The following is an 18,035-nucleotide window of genomic DNA, read 5'->3' on the forward strand; positions in this document are numbered from 1 at the left end:
GTGGGATGGGCCAGATATTGTGGCACGTGACACATTAGCTCACAGGATGATAAAACCAGCACAGGCTGTTGGGGCTCTTTCTCTCTTGATAAGCAAGTGTTCCAGGACCGAGGCACATTCCTGTGCAGGGAGAGGAAGTTGAGAGACTGCACTTGTGAGACTGCCTTTCTAACGCACCTAACACATATTTGTAGAGGCACATTTTGTGGAAAAGGTATCCTCTTAGAGGGAACAGAACCAATCAAGACATTCCTTCAAATAATAGTCATACATACAAGAGATGAGAAAAGGAGTTCTAACAATAGGATCTAACTCTAATTTTTTGAATTTTTTTTTGTAATTTCGTTTTTTTATTGAAGTTTAGCTGACATATATAATGTTATATTAATTTCAGGTGTGCAAAATAGTGACTCCATACCACAAGTTACATGGTGCTCACCACTTAAGTACAATCGCCACCACAATACAATATTATTGCAATATTATTGACTATATGCCCTATGCTGTATTTTCATCCCATAACATGGTTATTTTAGAACTAATTTTTTATTCATTAATTATCCCTTTATAAATAGTACATTTTGTTTCTCATTCAGATTTATTTTGGCTGTCTTGCTATACACTCCTATAAGGATGAGCATTTTTCCATTTGACCATTTTATATTAAAAATTACATTTGAGCATTTTATATTAAAAATTACACTTTGTTAAAATGGCAAATAAACCTATTTTTTTTCTGATTTGAGGACTGCAACTTAAAAAACAATGGTATAGGGGCTTCTGGGTGGCTCAGTTGGTTAAGCCTCCGACTTTGGATCAGGTCATGATCTCACAGTTGGTGGGTTCGAGCCCCATCTCAGGCCCTTTGCTGACAGCCCAGCTGCTTTGGATTCTGTGTCTCTCAAAAATAAATAAACATTAAAACAATTTAAAAAACAACAACACTATACAACACACTAAATAGTTTTATAAATGAAATAAAAATAGAATAAACAGACAATAACTAGTTGGTGAGAAGGTACAGCAAGAGGAACATCAGAAACTTTACATGTTAACTTTTTGACAATGTCTAGAAGGCTATACATATATCCTATATGTATGTATAATAGGTAAATATACGATCCTACGAATACACTCAAAAGAAATCTGTGCATGTATTCACTAAAAGACTTGTAGAAGAATGTTCACAGCACTGTTTTTCTTCCAGTCTCTGAAACAGTATGTTATGGAACCTGGTCTGGATCAGTGGGTGGAAGAACAAAGCAGCACTCTGAGATCTTGGAAGGCAGGAGGTTTATTTTACACCAGCAGGCTCAGAGGAGATCACTCTCCAAAGGTCTAAGTCCAGAGCATAAGCAAAGGGGACAATTTATGGTCTGTTACTTCTGCATTCAGCATTAGTGGTAATTTGGCAAGGGCAGCAAGCAGGGTGGGAAGAAAAACCTGGAAGGGGAGTCTTTGGGCAGGGACTGGAATTCCCCTATCAGTCCTGTCAGCCATCTTCTAACAGATTTTTCCCTACCAAGTAAAAACCCAAATGCCCATTAACAGAATAATGGATAAACAAACTATGGTATATCCACACAATGGGCTACTATACAGCAAAGAGAATCGTTGACCTATTACTACATCAAAAAACAAGGGGGAATTGTAAGATTCTAACATTGAGGCAAATAAACCAAACACACAAATGAGTCCATTTAGTATAATTTATTTATGTTTTAAAACTGGCAAAACTTTTCTAAGGTGTTAGAAGTCAGGATAATGCTTATTCTTATTGTAACACAAAATGGCTAGAAGAGGGTGGTGTGCTGGTTACATGGCTGTATTTATCTGGGTGTTGGTTCCTCTAGTGTATACACTTTGTGGAATATCACTGAGCAGAACATATGATGTGAACTCTTCTGTTTGTTTATTGTACTTCAATGAAATATATAAAAAGCAAAAATAAAATAGGTCTCCTATAGGTCTCCTATATAGTATACAACATATAAAAAAGTAATTTGACAAATAAATTTTGAAAATAATTACCCAGACCCTTATGTTTACACATTTACTAGCCAGAATATGTCATTCCATATCTGCCTTCAGGATGTGGATTCATCATTTAACTGCAAAAAATAAAAAATAAAACATAAATATATATATTATATAATATATACATATATTTATATATATGTATATATTATATAAATTATATTAAATAAATATATATTTTATAATTTTATATTATATTTTATAATATATATTATATATAATATATTAAATTATATATATTATTTATATATTATATATAATTTAATATATTTAATGTATTATATATTAAATTATATATATTAAATATAATATAATTATATTACATTTTATAATATATATTTATATTAAATAAATATATATTAAATTATATTAAATAAATATATATTATATAAATTATATTAAATAAATAAATTATATATTTATATAATATATATTGCTGAAGCTAAGCAAACGTGAACTAAGTTCAAAGTCAGCATGTATTGGAAAGCGTGAATCTCCAAATGTAATATGTGCTTTTACTCAAAATAGTTCAGAAATATTACCAGGATGCAGGTATCACTTACAGAGCCATCTATGAAATCCAGAGAGGCAGAATGACATTATTTGAACTTTAATTTTTTTTAAATGTTACGTGTCTGTGTAGCTATCCCTATAAATCTTGGATTTTGCTAGTTTTCATTATTTTCCAGTGAAAAGAAATAGGGTCATCACAAAGAGATGGACTCTTTGGAGTAACTAAATTCAACAAGATTTCAAGACCAGGTATTTGTAAGGTCACTGTTAAAATAAAGGAGGCAACTTTGATTGACTTGTTTTTAAGAGGCTTTGCTCCCATACACTGCTACCCTATTTCCGAAGCTAAGTGTTGCTGAAATGATTCTCATGAGGTCTAATAAGATGGTACATATTCTCTAAGCTAGGAATTTTAAATGAATTTCTGCTAGGCACATGTGTGGACCGCAAGCTCTGAAGAAATTATTTGGTATATTAGGAAGTTTTTCTGGCCTAGTGAATGGTTTAGAGATTGATTGTTTACTGCTGCCTGCTTGTAGAGAGTTTATGGACTGTTTGCTTATTTCAAACGGTATAAACTTTGCCAGCAACAAAGTTTCCTGTAGAATGTGTCCTCAAGGAAAAATGCATCAGCATCTTAACGGTGAAGGCTAAACAAGATTCAGTTTTTTATATTAAACTATAGATTTTAAGACTCTATTGCAGAAGCTATCTACTTTTTTCTTATTTCAGAACAGAAAATGGTTACTGCATATTACATGCCTGTCTAGTAATATAGGAACAGAGAGTTCTCTCATATACACATTCCTATTACTAGCCCCCGTTTTACTTTTGAGTGAAACATTCTACATTGATCCTAAAGTTTGATTGGAATAATAATTTTTCCAAATATATTCTTGAATCATTAAATATTTTTTTACCCAAACATTTAATAATGTATATATTGAACACTTCACTTTGGCTTGTCATTATTATAGATGGCAGATATATACAAATATGTACACAGGCACAAATCTTAAATCCAAGAGGAGGGTCTTGATAAGAAGAAAACAATAAACCACTTGGTTCAAAACAGTATTTATTGGTTTTATAAATTTCCAATTAGTTTTTATATGTACTGCAGATCCCCCCAAGTAGATGTTAATTTTATACTTGCTCTCCACCCACCCCCATTCCCACAGTGACTTCATCCATACCCTATCTCTCCTGGGTCTTGTCAAACACATTTGTTTATTAAAAGTTTCCAGTCCATTGATAAACAAACTGTTCTTTTGTGTCTAATCAAAAATTCTCAGATTCATATGGCTAGAGACCTAATGCTATGGGACATGTTTTGGTATGTATATTTTGGTATGTATTAATCCCACTTTTTTTTTTACCTATAAGAAAATTAATAAAATAGTGACAAGACTTATTAATCTTTCTACTGCTTTCTTTATACTCTCGCAAGTCCCAGAGTGAAGTCAGTGTTGCTTATAAATTAGGTCAAATTATTTATGTATGACAACACAATGAATGTTAGTATATTTCAATAAATAAATAAATAAATAAATAAATAGTTCCTGGATACTGAAATTATCAATTATCAGATATAGGAATCTAAATTAATTCCAGAGGGACCTGGGTGGCTCAGTCAGTTAAGCATCTGACTCTTGTTCTCAGCTTAGGTCATGATCTCACAGTTCATGACATGGAGCCCCGCATCAGGCTCTGTGCTGACGGTGTGGAGCCTGCTTGGGATTCTCTCTCCTTTTCTCTCTCTGCTCTTCCCCTGTTTGTGTGGGTGTGTGTGCTTTCTCTCTCCTTCTCAAAATAAATAAATAAAAACTTTATAGAAATAAATAAATAAGGGATTCCAGTGCATCCAAATAGAGTTTAAGATTTTTTCTCTAAAGACTAAAAGTAAAAAAAATCCATATACAGTTTTAATTACATATTATGAATATTGGCATGCTACATTTTCAGTGCATTTAATGTTCCATACTCACAAGAAGAATCATTTGTATATTTGGCCAAAATGATCAACCATGTAAAGCTTTTAAAAAGTTTTGCCAATATCATAAAATGTAAAGGAATAAAATACAAATTAAATTGTTTTCATGATATTCCATGTAAACTCAAGGAAAAGAACTCTTTCACATAATGATTTACCAAATAGAGAAATATTTGGATGTAAAGCTATGAAATTCATTCAACTCAGTAAAGGGACTTCCTAACATAAAACATTCCTGCTAAGCATTCTGTGCATTTTCAACTGATATATTAAAATTTGGAAATTCAAAATGCTCTTAAAAGTCGGATTTTAACATGCATTTTAAAATATCTCATATATTTGATATCTGAAAATAAATTGTTACAAAATAGATCAATCTGTTTCTTATCACTCAGTTAAATTATGAGGTGGATTTCAGTAAGTCATCATGCAGTCTGATTATTCTCAGTACTAATCAGGATGCATACATTTATAGGCCATGAGTTTACATTTTGGGAAGGAATGTGGCTCACAGGATTGTTAGGAAGGGATAGCAGACACTTACATTGCTTGGCTAGTCTGATCTAGCAATCATTGTTCACGGCTAATGAAATTACTTGCATAAACTCTATTACATTATTGTCACTTAAATGTAGAGGGAAATTTTCCACTCCAGTTATAGAATTAAAGATTAAGAAGCATTGGTTTGACTCAAATGAATACTCCACGTCCAGTGGACCACTTATTGCTACTATTATAAATAGGGTATTTTATTTGAAAAATACCTAAAACTCTAAAATTGTTTCATCCAAGGACTGCTTGAGGATTATAAGCCACAAAAGTCTTCAGGTATTCACTGAGCCATTAAACAAACAATGTAGGCATACATACACAAAAATGTAGACTGAGCTACTCATATCATGAGAGGTACTTTTAAGGTTCACTTGAAAACCAAGGTTTTTTCAAGTATAAAATTATCTTGTGAATAACATTAATAAGCTAAATGTTATTATTATATTAAATACTCTGAGGAAACATGACCCTCCTATTAGAGGTTGGGACAAAATAGTCAAATGCTTCTAAATGGGAAGGAAAAACAAACTCTTTTCCTTGAACTTGTATTGTCAATCTAGTTGTTCTAAAATAGACCACAAAAATACTGTTAGGCAAACTCACTCCCTTCACTGCTCTCCTTGGTTTCAAAGAATTGAAAAAGAAGAAAGTGTGTATATATGCTTATAATTACCTTCAAATATTATGTTTTTTATCTGCATAGCCATTTATTGTTAACATATAAGATAATGTTTATAAGTAGAGGTATACTTTTTGGTAACATGTTTGAAATTTGAAAAAATAGTTTCACTTTTCTAGTTTTGCATGCATAATCATTATTCCAAAAGTTGTTTGTTAAATGAGTTTAGTTACCTTTCCGAGACACATGTAGAGATAATGAAAAATAGGACTTCAAAGGTTTGTCTAGAATTCTTTAACAGAAAATGCACTGTCCCTCATACTTATGTGACATTCACCTGGCATAAGCAAAGATATAGTTCTCTTGATAATTTGCTAAATCATTTATATTTAAAACTGCTATTATATAATTATATCAATGTGGTATACTGAAACATAGGTTACAAAAATAAATGTTTATAAAGTAATAAATGTTCCTAAAATATTTTATTCTATTAATATGGATTAATATTCTATTAATATGGAGATAGTAATATGTCTCCCCAAGAGACAGATAAAACAAAATTAAAATTCAAATGAGAGAGATTTCTTCGAGATGAAGACATTGAAGAAGTTATTATGGATGTGAATTCGCATGGGGCCAGAAAAAGGAGTGGCATTTGAACCTGTTCCTTGGTCTTGAGAAAACAGGGCCGAAGAGCAGGAGAAAGAACTAACAGACATTTATGACAGGGGAGGGGAGAACTCTTATGGAGTTACTGAAGTATGGAACATAAAGTTGGAAAACTTATATAGATCTAGATAGAAGAGCTTTTAATGCCTAACCTATGACTTACAACTCTGCTGTCACATCTCTATAAAGTTGTAAAAGGGGAAGATGGAAATGCCAAAGTAAACTTCCATAGATTTCAGCGTTAGAAAACAGATTTGGGAATATTTGGCCTACAGAGGTGAGCCAACTGGTGTGAACTGAAGGTATTTACTGTTGAAGAAAACCTAGAAGAAATTAAGAAAAAGAAAAAAAAAAGGAGTCTTGAGTAGATTTGGAGTTTAACAAAAAGACAAGAAACATCTGGAGAAGCAGGTGGAAGAAGAGAAAAGATTTTGAGTACCTTAGAAAGAATTGTGTTGCAAACCAAGGAAGCAGAGAAGTCCCCACGAGGCCTATCAACAATATCAAAACATACAGAGAAACACACTACAAACAACAAAATCTAATCTTTGGTTTGATTATCATTGTAGAGTAGTATAGATTCAACAAGAAGGTAGATGTGAAGAAACTAAGGAAAGCAATAGAGTAGAACAGGAGAATTAGGGTATTAAAATAAGAAGTGTTGAAATGGAGAGAAGAATCTGATAAAAAAGCAAAGGAATGTAAAAGATGGCATCTGAACTGTGATCACGTGTGCAATATAAGATATGCAAAATTTCAATGACATAAACGTATAGGAGGTATGAAAGGGCATGAGGCAGTGGCAAGGGAGTAGATTTTTAGAGTATGATATCCAATCAGTCGGATAATTCCTAGTGAAGAGGAAGTTTAAATACATTTATTTTCATGAACAGCAAATAAGAGATGAAGCACTAGAACAGAGAAAACAGAAAATGTTGAGACTTGCATTTTGAAACAGTCAACCCTAAGCATGTTAAAACGTCCCCAAATGGTAACAGGTACAATATTAATATAAAGGTTTCAATGACAAGCACTAGAATCACTAAGGGAAGATTAGAGAAAGTTCTGAAATTTAAAGGTAACATTAATAATAGTGATGATGTCCATGTATACACCATGTGCAATTCATACACTCCCTGATGTGAAAACAGAACTAATTCTTCTGAACCTTTATTTATAGAAACTTTGAGCAAAGAGGAGATGAGATTTGCTGGAGCATATTACGATATTCTTTAGTACACTTTCCTTCAAAGTATTTGAAAGGCATTCAGCATTCTGAAAAGTTTTTGCTGAAAATGACAACTTTATGAGAAATCTGTTACCTAATAATAAAAACTATAACAACAGCACTTAATAATGATGACAATAATAATGATAATGATGATGGTGCTGTTCATGAATACGTAATCCCTGGCATCATAAACCCTTATGAATAGCTTTAACAGTTGGAATTTAAAATCCAAATTTTTGGTTCAAACATCATCAAACACTGAGTCACTGGCAGCCTTAAGGGCTGAAACAGATGAAAATGAAGTGAGGTGTTTTTGTTTAATATACAATTCAACTAACATTTACATTCTTGAAAAAAATAGTGGTATTAACAACAAAACAAAAACACACAACCTATCTATGTTGCATTGAAATATTCATTGAAATTTACCTCAGTAAGTATTTGCTATTCTGACCTTAGGTCAGCAGAATTTTTTGTCAATATTTCCCTTTCTTTTGGAGTCCATGTGTTGGGGGCGCCTGGGTGGCTCAGTCAGTTAAGCATCCAACTTCAGCTGAGGTCATGCTCTCAAGGTTTGTGAGTTCAAGCCCTGTGTCCAGCTCTGTGCTGACAGCTCAGAGCCTGGAGCCTATTTTAGATGGTGTGTTCCCCTCTCTCTCTCTGCCCCTCTCCCACTCGTACTCTGTGTCTCTCTCTCTCAAAAATAAATAAACATTAAAAAAAATTAGAATCCAGATTTTGTTGTCTGGTTCATTCTCATCCTCACTATAAGCCCAAAGAAAAAAATTGCTCAGCTAAGAGAAAATAAAATTTAAATATCCTGTAAAATGAAAAATTAAAAACAGAAATTGAAGGAAAAATAAAACAAATCTTGTCTGGTTTTCCAAATGAAAAAGAAAAAGAAAAAATACATTTAAAATTGGAATCACTCCCTACTGAATTCTGAAACTTATTATGGAAAACTATGTGTATGCAAGTACATGCACAGACAGATATAAGCATATGAAACCTTGCACTTACTAGCTGTCTTACAACCCTCACATCCCTGCATGCTATGTGGGCAAACCCCGAAGGGCCTGCTGAAGAACGAGAGAAAACTTGGAACATGGACAGCCATACTTAATGAACCGATTTAGACCTGTCAGCGCTCAGCAGACTCGGTAGCTGACTACAGATGCATAGTTGAGCCCGGCCAAGATCAGTTGAACCACCATTTTAGAGCAACTCAAATTGTCATGTCACAGAAAGTGAGCTAAATAAATAGATGTTATATTAAGCTACCGAGTTTAGGGGTGGCACAGTTAAAATAACTGAATACAAATGCACTGAAGGAATCAAAGTAATAAAAAAAAAAGTCTACACATTTTTTTTAATATCTTAAAATTGCCTCTAGCAATATAGGCATTGTTTGGAAAAAGGCTTGCACCAGGGTTATTTGTTGGGGAGAAAAATCATTCCACATTTAAATTTTAGTATAATTGCTCCATTTCACTTTACGAGATTAGCTGACAAAAAATGAATATGAATGCAGACCCTAAGGGACTGGAAGAAAGAAATGGAACTATGAAAAACTGGAATCAGTCTATAGGGTAACCATATGACTTGGTTTGTCTGGAGCCAAACACTGGTATTCCCAATATCCTGTCTATGTTAACATTTTTCCCACTTGTTTCTTTCTCAAATGTGTTTCTGACTGGACAAGAGATTACACAGTCAATCTAGTACCTGGCAACAAGGTAGCAAGGTAAAAACTTCCTCTGTACTTAGTTTTTTGTAGGCAGGTAGTATTTAAGTAACACTATCCAACAATGAAGAACCATTAGTAACTTCATGCACTTTCCTTACCTGTTTAAAATAAATATTCTGTAAATATAATTCCTTTGTAATAATTCATTTTAAAAGGTCTTAAAGCAGGTGATGAAGTTTAATCTATTTCCTGTCAGATGGTATAGACTCACAATATTAGCTGCTTTTGAATGTTGCCCCATATTTAAATATAAGCAAAGATAACAAAGGTTTTCAGAAATCATTAGCTATATGGAATTAGAAATGAGAAATACGTTAGTAATTGCTTGGTTTGCTGAAACTGTATTTGAAGTGGTACAATTTTAAAATGAAAGATATTTTTGTTTGGAGAATGATTTTCAGAAGAATTACTCCAAATTTCAAGATGAGGAGAGAGCTGATAAGCTACCCTGATCTACAAAGTCCTACTGGGAAACCTGTTTATGGAAGCGACATATTTCTTGCTTTTCCACCACCAAACTGATTTCTGCTACAGGAAAGGAAAATAAAACATGAAAAGGCTATAACCTTGTGATTATTTGCAGAAATAAACAAAAATTTACCACACAAAGTATGTGCCTGTTACCTGCGCAGCTACAGCAAAGCATGAAACTTAGATGAAACCGCTCTTTAAAAGAATTTAATATATAGCGATACATATGTGAGTTATATCTTTAGTCAGTGCTACTAGTTATCAGTAAATAAAAGTGTTTCTGAAATCAGCAAATATGGTACTTTTAAACTAGAAAACTAATTTGCCCTTATTATTTTCATTTGATCCACTTAAATTTCTAAAGGACAAAAGAAATATTAAACATTGCTACTAACTATAATTTGACTGGCAGCCTCTGGTTTATAGCCACTATTACTCAAACACATTATCATCAATGTCATCTGTTCACATTTTCAAGCTATAAAACTGGGAATGTTCACAAACATGGCAAATTTTCCATTCACTATCCATATAACCCATTACCCAAATCTCCAAGTTCTTTTTTTTATACTTCCTTTGAAACATGTGTTAAGACATACCTTCTGTATTTGTCTTATTTTACTCCATCTTCTATACTGTCAGAGAAGCAAACTTCCTAAAATTTAACCTTGATTATGGCACTCCTAAACTTCATGTTACTGTTTTTCAAACTATATTCAATTCCCTAATCCATCTGCCTTAGAATCACTTGAGGAGGTGTTTTTGTTTTGTTTTATATATTAGTATTCATTATTTAGGTAGGATTTACTCCACACCTTATAGTCTCAAAAGTGACCATGGAAACTGTTTTTACTAAGTTCCCAGGGTGACATTCCCAAGGTGAGAACTATTTCAAGGACGTCAAAGGTTTACTATATCCTTCTTAATAAAAACTGAGTGTAGAATATTAAATAATACCCTCCCCTCATATGTCCAAGTCCTAATCCCAGGAACTTGTGCATGTTACATCATATGAAAAAAAAAAAACAAAAACAAAAACAAAAAACAAAGACAAAGACGAAAACAAACAAAAACAAACAAACAAAAAACAACCTTTACCAATGTGATTAAATTAAAGTCTTAAAAGGGGGAGATTACCCCGAATGACACAACAGTCTTTTTAAGAAGACGGTGGTAGGAGTCAGATTTTGAGAAGGTGATGTGATGACACAAATGGACGTGGAAGTTCACTGCTGTAATTACTGGCTTGGAAGATGGAAGGGAACCAGGAGGCAAAAAACCCAGTTAGTCTCTAGAAGATGGAAGGGTAAGGAAACAGAAGCTGCAGGAGTTTCTCTTCGTGGCTCTTGGCATGAGACTCCTGCTTTCCTACCAAGCCTTTTTTCCTATGTTCCTCTACATACATTCATGTTTCCTTTTATTTTTTTAAAAAGTACTTGATGAATTTCCTTTTACAAAACACCATGCTCTATTCTGCTTTCTTCACTCAAGCTAGTCCTTTCATCCTCAATAGTCTCTCTTTACATCTTCTCCCAGTAGATTTAAAATCCCCCCGTTTTCCAGGATTCACCATAGACATCAGCTAATGTAGAAAATTTCCCTTTCATCCTTCTTGTGAAATGGTTGCCTGGGCCATTTAGGTTTTTCACAATTTTCAGGTTCTTTTTGGTAAAAGTTAGTATCTGGTGTGCTACTGAGAAAGCAAACCTTCACTCCACCTCTGTCAAAAGTATAAAAGCTAGTTAGGAAAAAGTATAAAACCTATTCTTGTAAGTTTGGTAAAATACCTTACCTACATAAATACTTCATAGGAAGCAGATGTAACAATATTATGGCAGCAGTTTTCAGCTAATCATCATCAGATAATTAGTCATCTCAGTTAAATTTTTAATTATGTCGGGGGACATAAAACTAAATGGGATCATAGGCTAAGAGCACCACGAATAAGAGTATTGAGCCTTAAGATTTGCCAACTTATTATACCAAATGTACTTTTATCTTAAATTAATTGCTGGAAAAGTATGGATTAAATTAGCTTATACACAGACTTTTAAAATAAAATTATGTTAATATAATGACTTTCTTCATTAGTGTTCTACAATTTTTGTTGATATGGTTCATAATTCAGTATAAAAGGAATACTGCATATTCTAGCAAATCATATTTATCACACAGAATATGATTATAAAAATTAGTTAGAATGCTATTTTATAATATTAATTAAAATATTATTTCAAGATCACTGATAACAATTTTAAGCTCTTATGAAAGTAACTGAGAGTATTTGCATATATAAAACATAAGGATTCCTGAATTAACCTAAATAAGGATAAGAGTGTATCAAGAAGAAAAGACAGGGGCACCTGGGTGGCTCAGTCGGTTAAGTGCCGACTTTGGCTCAGGTCATGATCTCATGGCTTGTGGGTTCGAGCCCCACTTTGGGCCCTGTGCTGACAACTCAGAGCCTCAAGCCTACTTGGGATTCTGTGTGTGTCTCTCTCTCCGCCCCTCCCCTTCTTGCACTCTGTCTCTGTCTCTCTCAAAACTAAATAAACATTAAAAAAAAAAGAAGAAGAAAACATAGATTATGTTGCTTTTATTTGTTATTTGATAGAGAGTTGTTATTTGTGTGTACTTATACACACTTGTGCATATATGAACTCTCTGTAGATTGATAGTAACTAAAACCTAGAACATCTTATGGTGTCGGCAGCCTCATAGTCAAAGTAAATGATTATCCTGGTGATGAAAAAATTAGCTGTTGAACACTCTGTATCAACAACTATGTCAAGTATTCAAATGCAGTTTCTATAATAGTTTCTCAAAGTAATTCTGTGCAGTAGGTTGCCCAAGATCACATACAGAAGGGATGTAACAATATGCAGTCCAATTTTAGGATCTATAACATTTGCCATTACATGGCCATTGGCTGCTAGTGTCCAAGTCAACTTCTGTCACATCCTTATCATCCAACTGGAATGAAGGGATGTCTTCTGGTAAGAACTTCTGATATTAGCGCCCTTCACAAATCTTCAAGCAAATGCAGCCAGAGTTACTGAAACTGGATCTCTCAGACATTCCAAGGATATACAAATGGTTTGCCATATATTTCTCTATGGAAATTGTTAGTTTCTAATTAACAGTTTCCCAAATGATACAAGACAATGCACATGTGTTTGAGTTGGCCATGACAGAGTAATAAAGAATCAAATTTAAGCAGCGATTGCACTCATATTGTTCTCACTGGTAAACCCATTAAGCCAAAGAAAATTTTGACTGTAAACACCGTATTCTGAATGCTCTATCAATAAGAATACCATACTTCAACCATTAACTAAACAACATATGAGCTTACACAGTGTTCAGGATAAATAATTTTCATTAACTCTAAAAAGTAAATTTCATATCAATAGACCTCCTGTTCTCCAGCTTCAGGGCACATCATTATGAGTAAAAGTCTGTGGCATAGTGAGCTTGGGAAGACGGTAGATCAGGAAAACCCAGAGATCACCCCATCCAAAGTTTGCAACCAGATATCATCCACATCTAAGCCAATAAACAGGCAAGTGATCCAAAAATTGACAGAACAAACTCCACAACAAAATATAGAGAAGAAGTTGCATCTAAAAGGTTAGGAAGGTCAAAAAGCCTAAGGGAAGCTGCCCACAGGAGGGAGGGAACTGTGCATGAAGAGAGGGCAGAGAAATAGGCTCAAATCAGGGAACCCACACAGGGAAGATTAATAAATCCCCATAACATTTCGCACTGTAAACCAGAGATGCTGAACTCTGTGAGTTTGTATAATCAATAGGACTTGCAGCCTAGAGCTTTAAAAGTCAGCTGACTGGGCAAGCCTGGAAGGCTAGTGCTAGCTGGGTCGTTGCCCTTAAAGAGACAGCAGCCTATGCTGAGAGGCAACATAAAAATGGTAATTGACACAACACAGGGGGAAAACAGCAGACAGATCTGTTCATACTAATTTCAGAGCATGTTGGGAAACTTCTCTGAAAACAGAGGAGCTGGAAGGCACCATTTTTCTTCCCCATCCCAGCATAAACACAGAGCCATTTGCAAGAGGCAGGGCTGCACATATACCTGCTGGCTAAGGAGCTTCCTGACCTACTAGTAGTGTGCCACACCCATGAGTCTCCTGAGGACTCCACCACTCCAGGCCTGCTAGTCTAGGTCCTGAGCTCAGAGCAAATTTTGTTAAAGTCCAGTGGACCCTGCCCAACTACTGGTTGCACAGCTGCCACTGCAGTTGGCCTCACATCCCCAGCCACTGTCATGCTCCCAGCCCAACCACCAGGTGCATACCTGCCACCAAGTGCTATGCCCAGTTGCCGTGCTGCATTCAGCCATGTGCCCCCCAGTTACAGCACCTTCTGTCACACCCAGTGTCATACACCCAGTGTCATGTCCCAGCCGCTATAGCACTTTGGGGGATCCAGCATAGGAATAGTGGTCCAGCCCAAATTTTCCTAACACCTTAACCCTGCTCACAGTTTCCCCAGTGGGTGTGCTCCCTCACAGCTAGCCTGCCTGGTCTCACTAACACCACAAAGAGCAAGCATAGCCCACAACAGGCAGAGAGTCAGTGCAGACGACTGCACAGAAAGGAAAAGTGATGCAGATACAACAGCAGGGTGTAAGCAACACACAGAGGATGCTCTCCTAAAGTACCAGGCTCTGGTGAATAGGGGCCACTGCACTGCAGGGCACTACAGGACTTCTGCATAAAGTCACTGCTTCCAAGAGAAGAAGACATAGCTGACTCTTTTAACAATGGAAAAAAAAAACAACAAAAAGAAACAGACAAAATGAAGAGACAGAAATTTATCCCAAATGAAAGTACAGGAGAAGGCCACAGCTAGAGATCTAAGCAAAACAGATATAAATAGCATCCCTGATACAGAATTTAAATTAATGATTATAAGGATACTCACTGGACTTGAGAAAAGAGTGGAAGACATGAGTGAGACCCTTAATGCAGAGGTAAGAAATAACATAGCAGAGATAAAGTGTTCAACAAACAAAATGAGAAATATGCTTGATGAAATGAACAGCAGGGTGGAAGAAGCAGAGAATAAATAAGTGACCTAGAAAAAAGAGTAATGGAAAGTAATAAAGCCTAACAAAAGAGAGAAAAAATAATTATGCAAAACAAGAATAGACTTTGGGAACTCATTGACTCCATCAAACATAATAACATTTGTATTATGTAAGTCCCAGAAGAAGAGAGAGAAAAGGAAGCAGAAGATTTATTTGAAGTAATAATAGCTGAAAACTTCCCTAATCTAGGGAAGGAAACAGATATCCAGATCCAGGAGGCACAGAGAATTCCCATCAAAATCAACAAAAAGCATGGCCACATCAAGTTATATTGTAATTAAATTGGCAAAATACAGTGATAAAAAATGTTAAAAGCAGCAAGACCAAAGAAGACAGTGACTTACAAGGGAAAACTCATAAGGCTAGCAGATTTCCATAAGAAACTTTGCAAGCCAGAAGGCAGTGGCATGATATTTTCAAAGTGCTGAATTGGAAAAATCTGTAGCCAAGAATACTCTGTCCACCAAAGCTATGACTCAAAATAGAAAGAGAGATAAAGAGTTTCCCAGACAAAAACTAAAGGAGTTCATTATCACTAAATCAGTCCTGCAAGAAATATTAAAGGGAACACTTTGAGTGGAAATGAGACACTGAAGTCACATTATAAAGGTAGGAAACACAAAAACAGTGAAAATAAATATTTCTGTAAAGAATCAGTCAAGGAACTCAAAAAGTAAAAAGATATAAAATATAAAAACATATACCTAAAATGTGGGGAGGAGGGAAGAAAAGAATGGTTTCAGACTTAACCATCAACAGATACTGCTATATGCAGAAGAGCTTATATACAAGCTTGATGATAAACATATATTTAAAAACACTAAAAGATTTAGTGGCACCTGGCATCTGGGTGGCTCAGTCAGTAAAGCATTTGACTCTTGATTTCAGCTCAGGTCATGATCTCATGGTTCGTGTGTTTGAGTTCCACATCAGGCTCTGCACTGACAGTGTGCAGACTGCTTAGAATTCTCTTTTCCTCTCTCTCTGCCCCTAACCTACTTGTGCTCTCTGTCTCTCAATCCAAATAAGTAAACTTAAAAAAAAAAAACATTATAAAAAAAAAAGAATAAAGAGAAAAAATATCCAAATATTTCACTAAAGAAAGCCAGCAAACAAAAGATATGAAAGGATCAGAGAAAAACTTCAGAAAAAAAATCAAAACAAGTAATACAATGGCAATAAATACGTATCTGTCAATAATTACTTTGAATGTAAATGGACTAAGCATTCCAATCAAAAGACATAGTGAGAGAATGGATAAAAAAAATAAAAAAAAACAAGACATATCTATATGCTGCCTACAAAAGACTCATTTTAGACCTAAAGGTACCTGTAGATTGAAAGTGAGGGCATGGAGAAACATCTATCATGCAAATGGGCGTCAAAATAAAGCTAGAGTAGCAACGCTTATACTGTACAAAATAGACTTTAAAACAAAGGCTATAATGAGATAAAGAAGGACACTATATAATAATAAGGGGACAATCCAATGGAAAATATAACAACTGTAGATATTTAGGCACTCAACTTGGAAAACCCAGGTACATAAAACAGTTAATAGCAAAACTAATGGAACTAATTGATAATAATATAATAATAGTAGGGGACTTTAACACCCCACTTACATCAATGTGGATGTCGATCATCTATGCATAAAATCAACAAGAAAACAATGGCTTTGAATGACACACTGGATCATATGGACTTAACTGATATGATCAGATCATTCCATCCTAAAGCAGTGAACACATCGCACAACTGCACAATGAACATTCTCCAGAACAGTTATATATTAGCCCACAAAACAAGTCTCAATAAATTCAAGAATATATAGTGATACCATGCCCCTTTTCTGACTATAACACTATGAAACTAGAAGTCAATCACAAGAAAAACTTTGGAAAGATGACAAATACGTGGAGGCTAAATAACATACTACTAAATGGTGAATGGGTCATCCAGGAAATAAAAGAAAAAATAAAAAAATAAACCCATGGGAAAAAAAGGAAATTAAAACACTGTGGTCGAAAACCTTTAGGATGCAACAAAAGCAGTTCTAAGAGGAAAGGTTATAGCAATACGGGTCTACCTCAACAAACAAGAAAAATCTCAAATAAGCAACCTAACCTTACACTTAAAGGAGATAGAAAAAGGAGGAAAAAGAAGAGCAAACAACCTAAAACCAGAAGGAGGGGAATAATAAAGATTAGAGGAGAAATAAATAACATAGAAACCAAAGGGAAAAAAAAAGAAACACACACACACACACACACACACACACACACACATCCACACACACCCAAAAACAGCAAAACAAAGCAAAACAAAAAATACAAAAGAAAAGATTAATGAACCCAGGGGCTGGTTCCTTGAAAAAATCTGTAAAATTGATAAATCTCTAGCCAGAATTATTAAGGAAAAAAAAGAGATATAACTCAAAAAATAAAATCATGAAGAAGAGAGAAGAAATAACAACGAACACCACAGAAATACAAACAATTATAAGAGAATATTATGAAAAACTATATGCCAACAAATTGGAAAACCCAGAAGAAATGGATAAATTCCTAGAAACATATAAATTACTGAAACTGAAACAGAAAGAAACAGAAAACTTGAACAGACTGATAACCAGCTAAGAAAGTGAATCAGCAATCAAAAGGTTCCCAGCAAACAAAATTCCAGGACCAGACGGCTTCCCAGGGGATACCCACCAAACATTTAAAGAAGAGTTAATACCTACTTTTCTCAAACTATCCCAAGAAAGGAAGGAAAACTTCCAAATTCATTCCATGAAGACAGCATTATCCTGAAGCGAAGTCAGATAAAGACCCCACTAAAAAAGACAACTACAGGCTAATATCCTTGAGGAATATGGATGCAAAAATCCTCAGTAAAATAGTAGCAAGATGAATTAAACAATACATTTAAACAATCATTCAGTATAATCAAGAGGGATTTATTCCTGGGTTGAAAATGTGGTTCAATATCTACGGATCAATCAACATGATACATCACATCAGTAAGAGAAAGAATAAAGAACCTTATGATCATTTCAATAGATGCAGAGAAACCATTCGGAAAACAC

The sequence above is a fragment of the Panthera tigris genome, chromosome A1 (genome assembly GCF_018350195.1).
Source record: "Panthera tigris isolate Pti1 chromosome A1, P.tigris_Pti1_mat1.1, whole genome shotgun sequence".
NCBI lineage: Eukaryota > Metazoa > Chordata > Mammalia > Carnivora > Felidae > Panthera > Panthera tigris.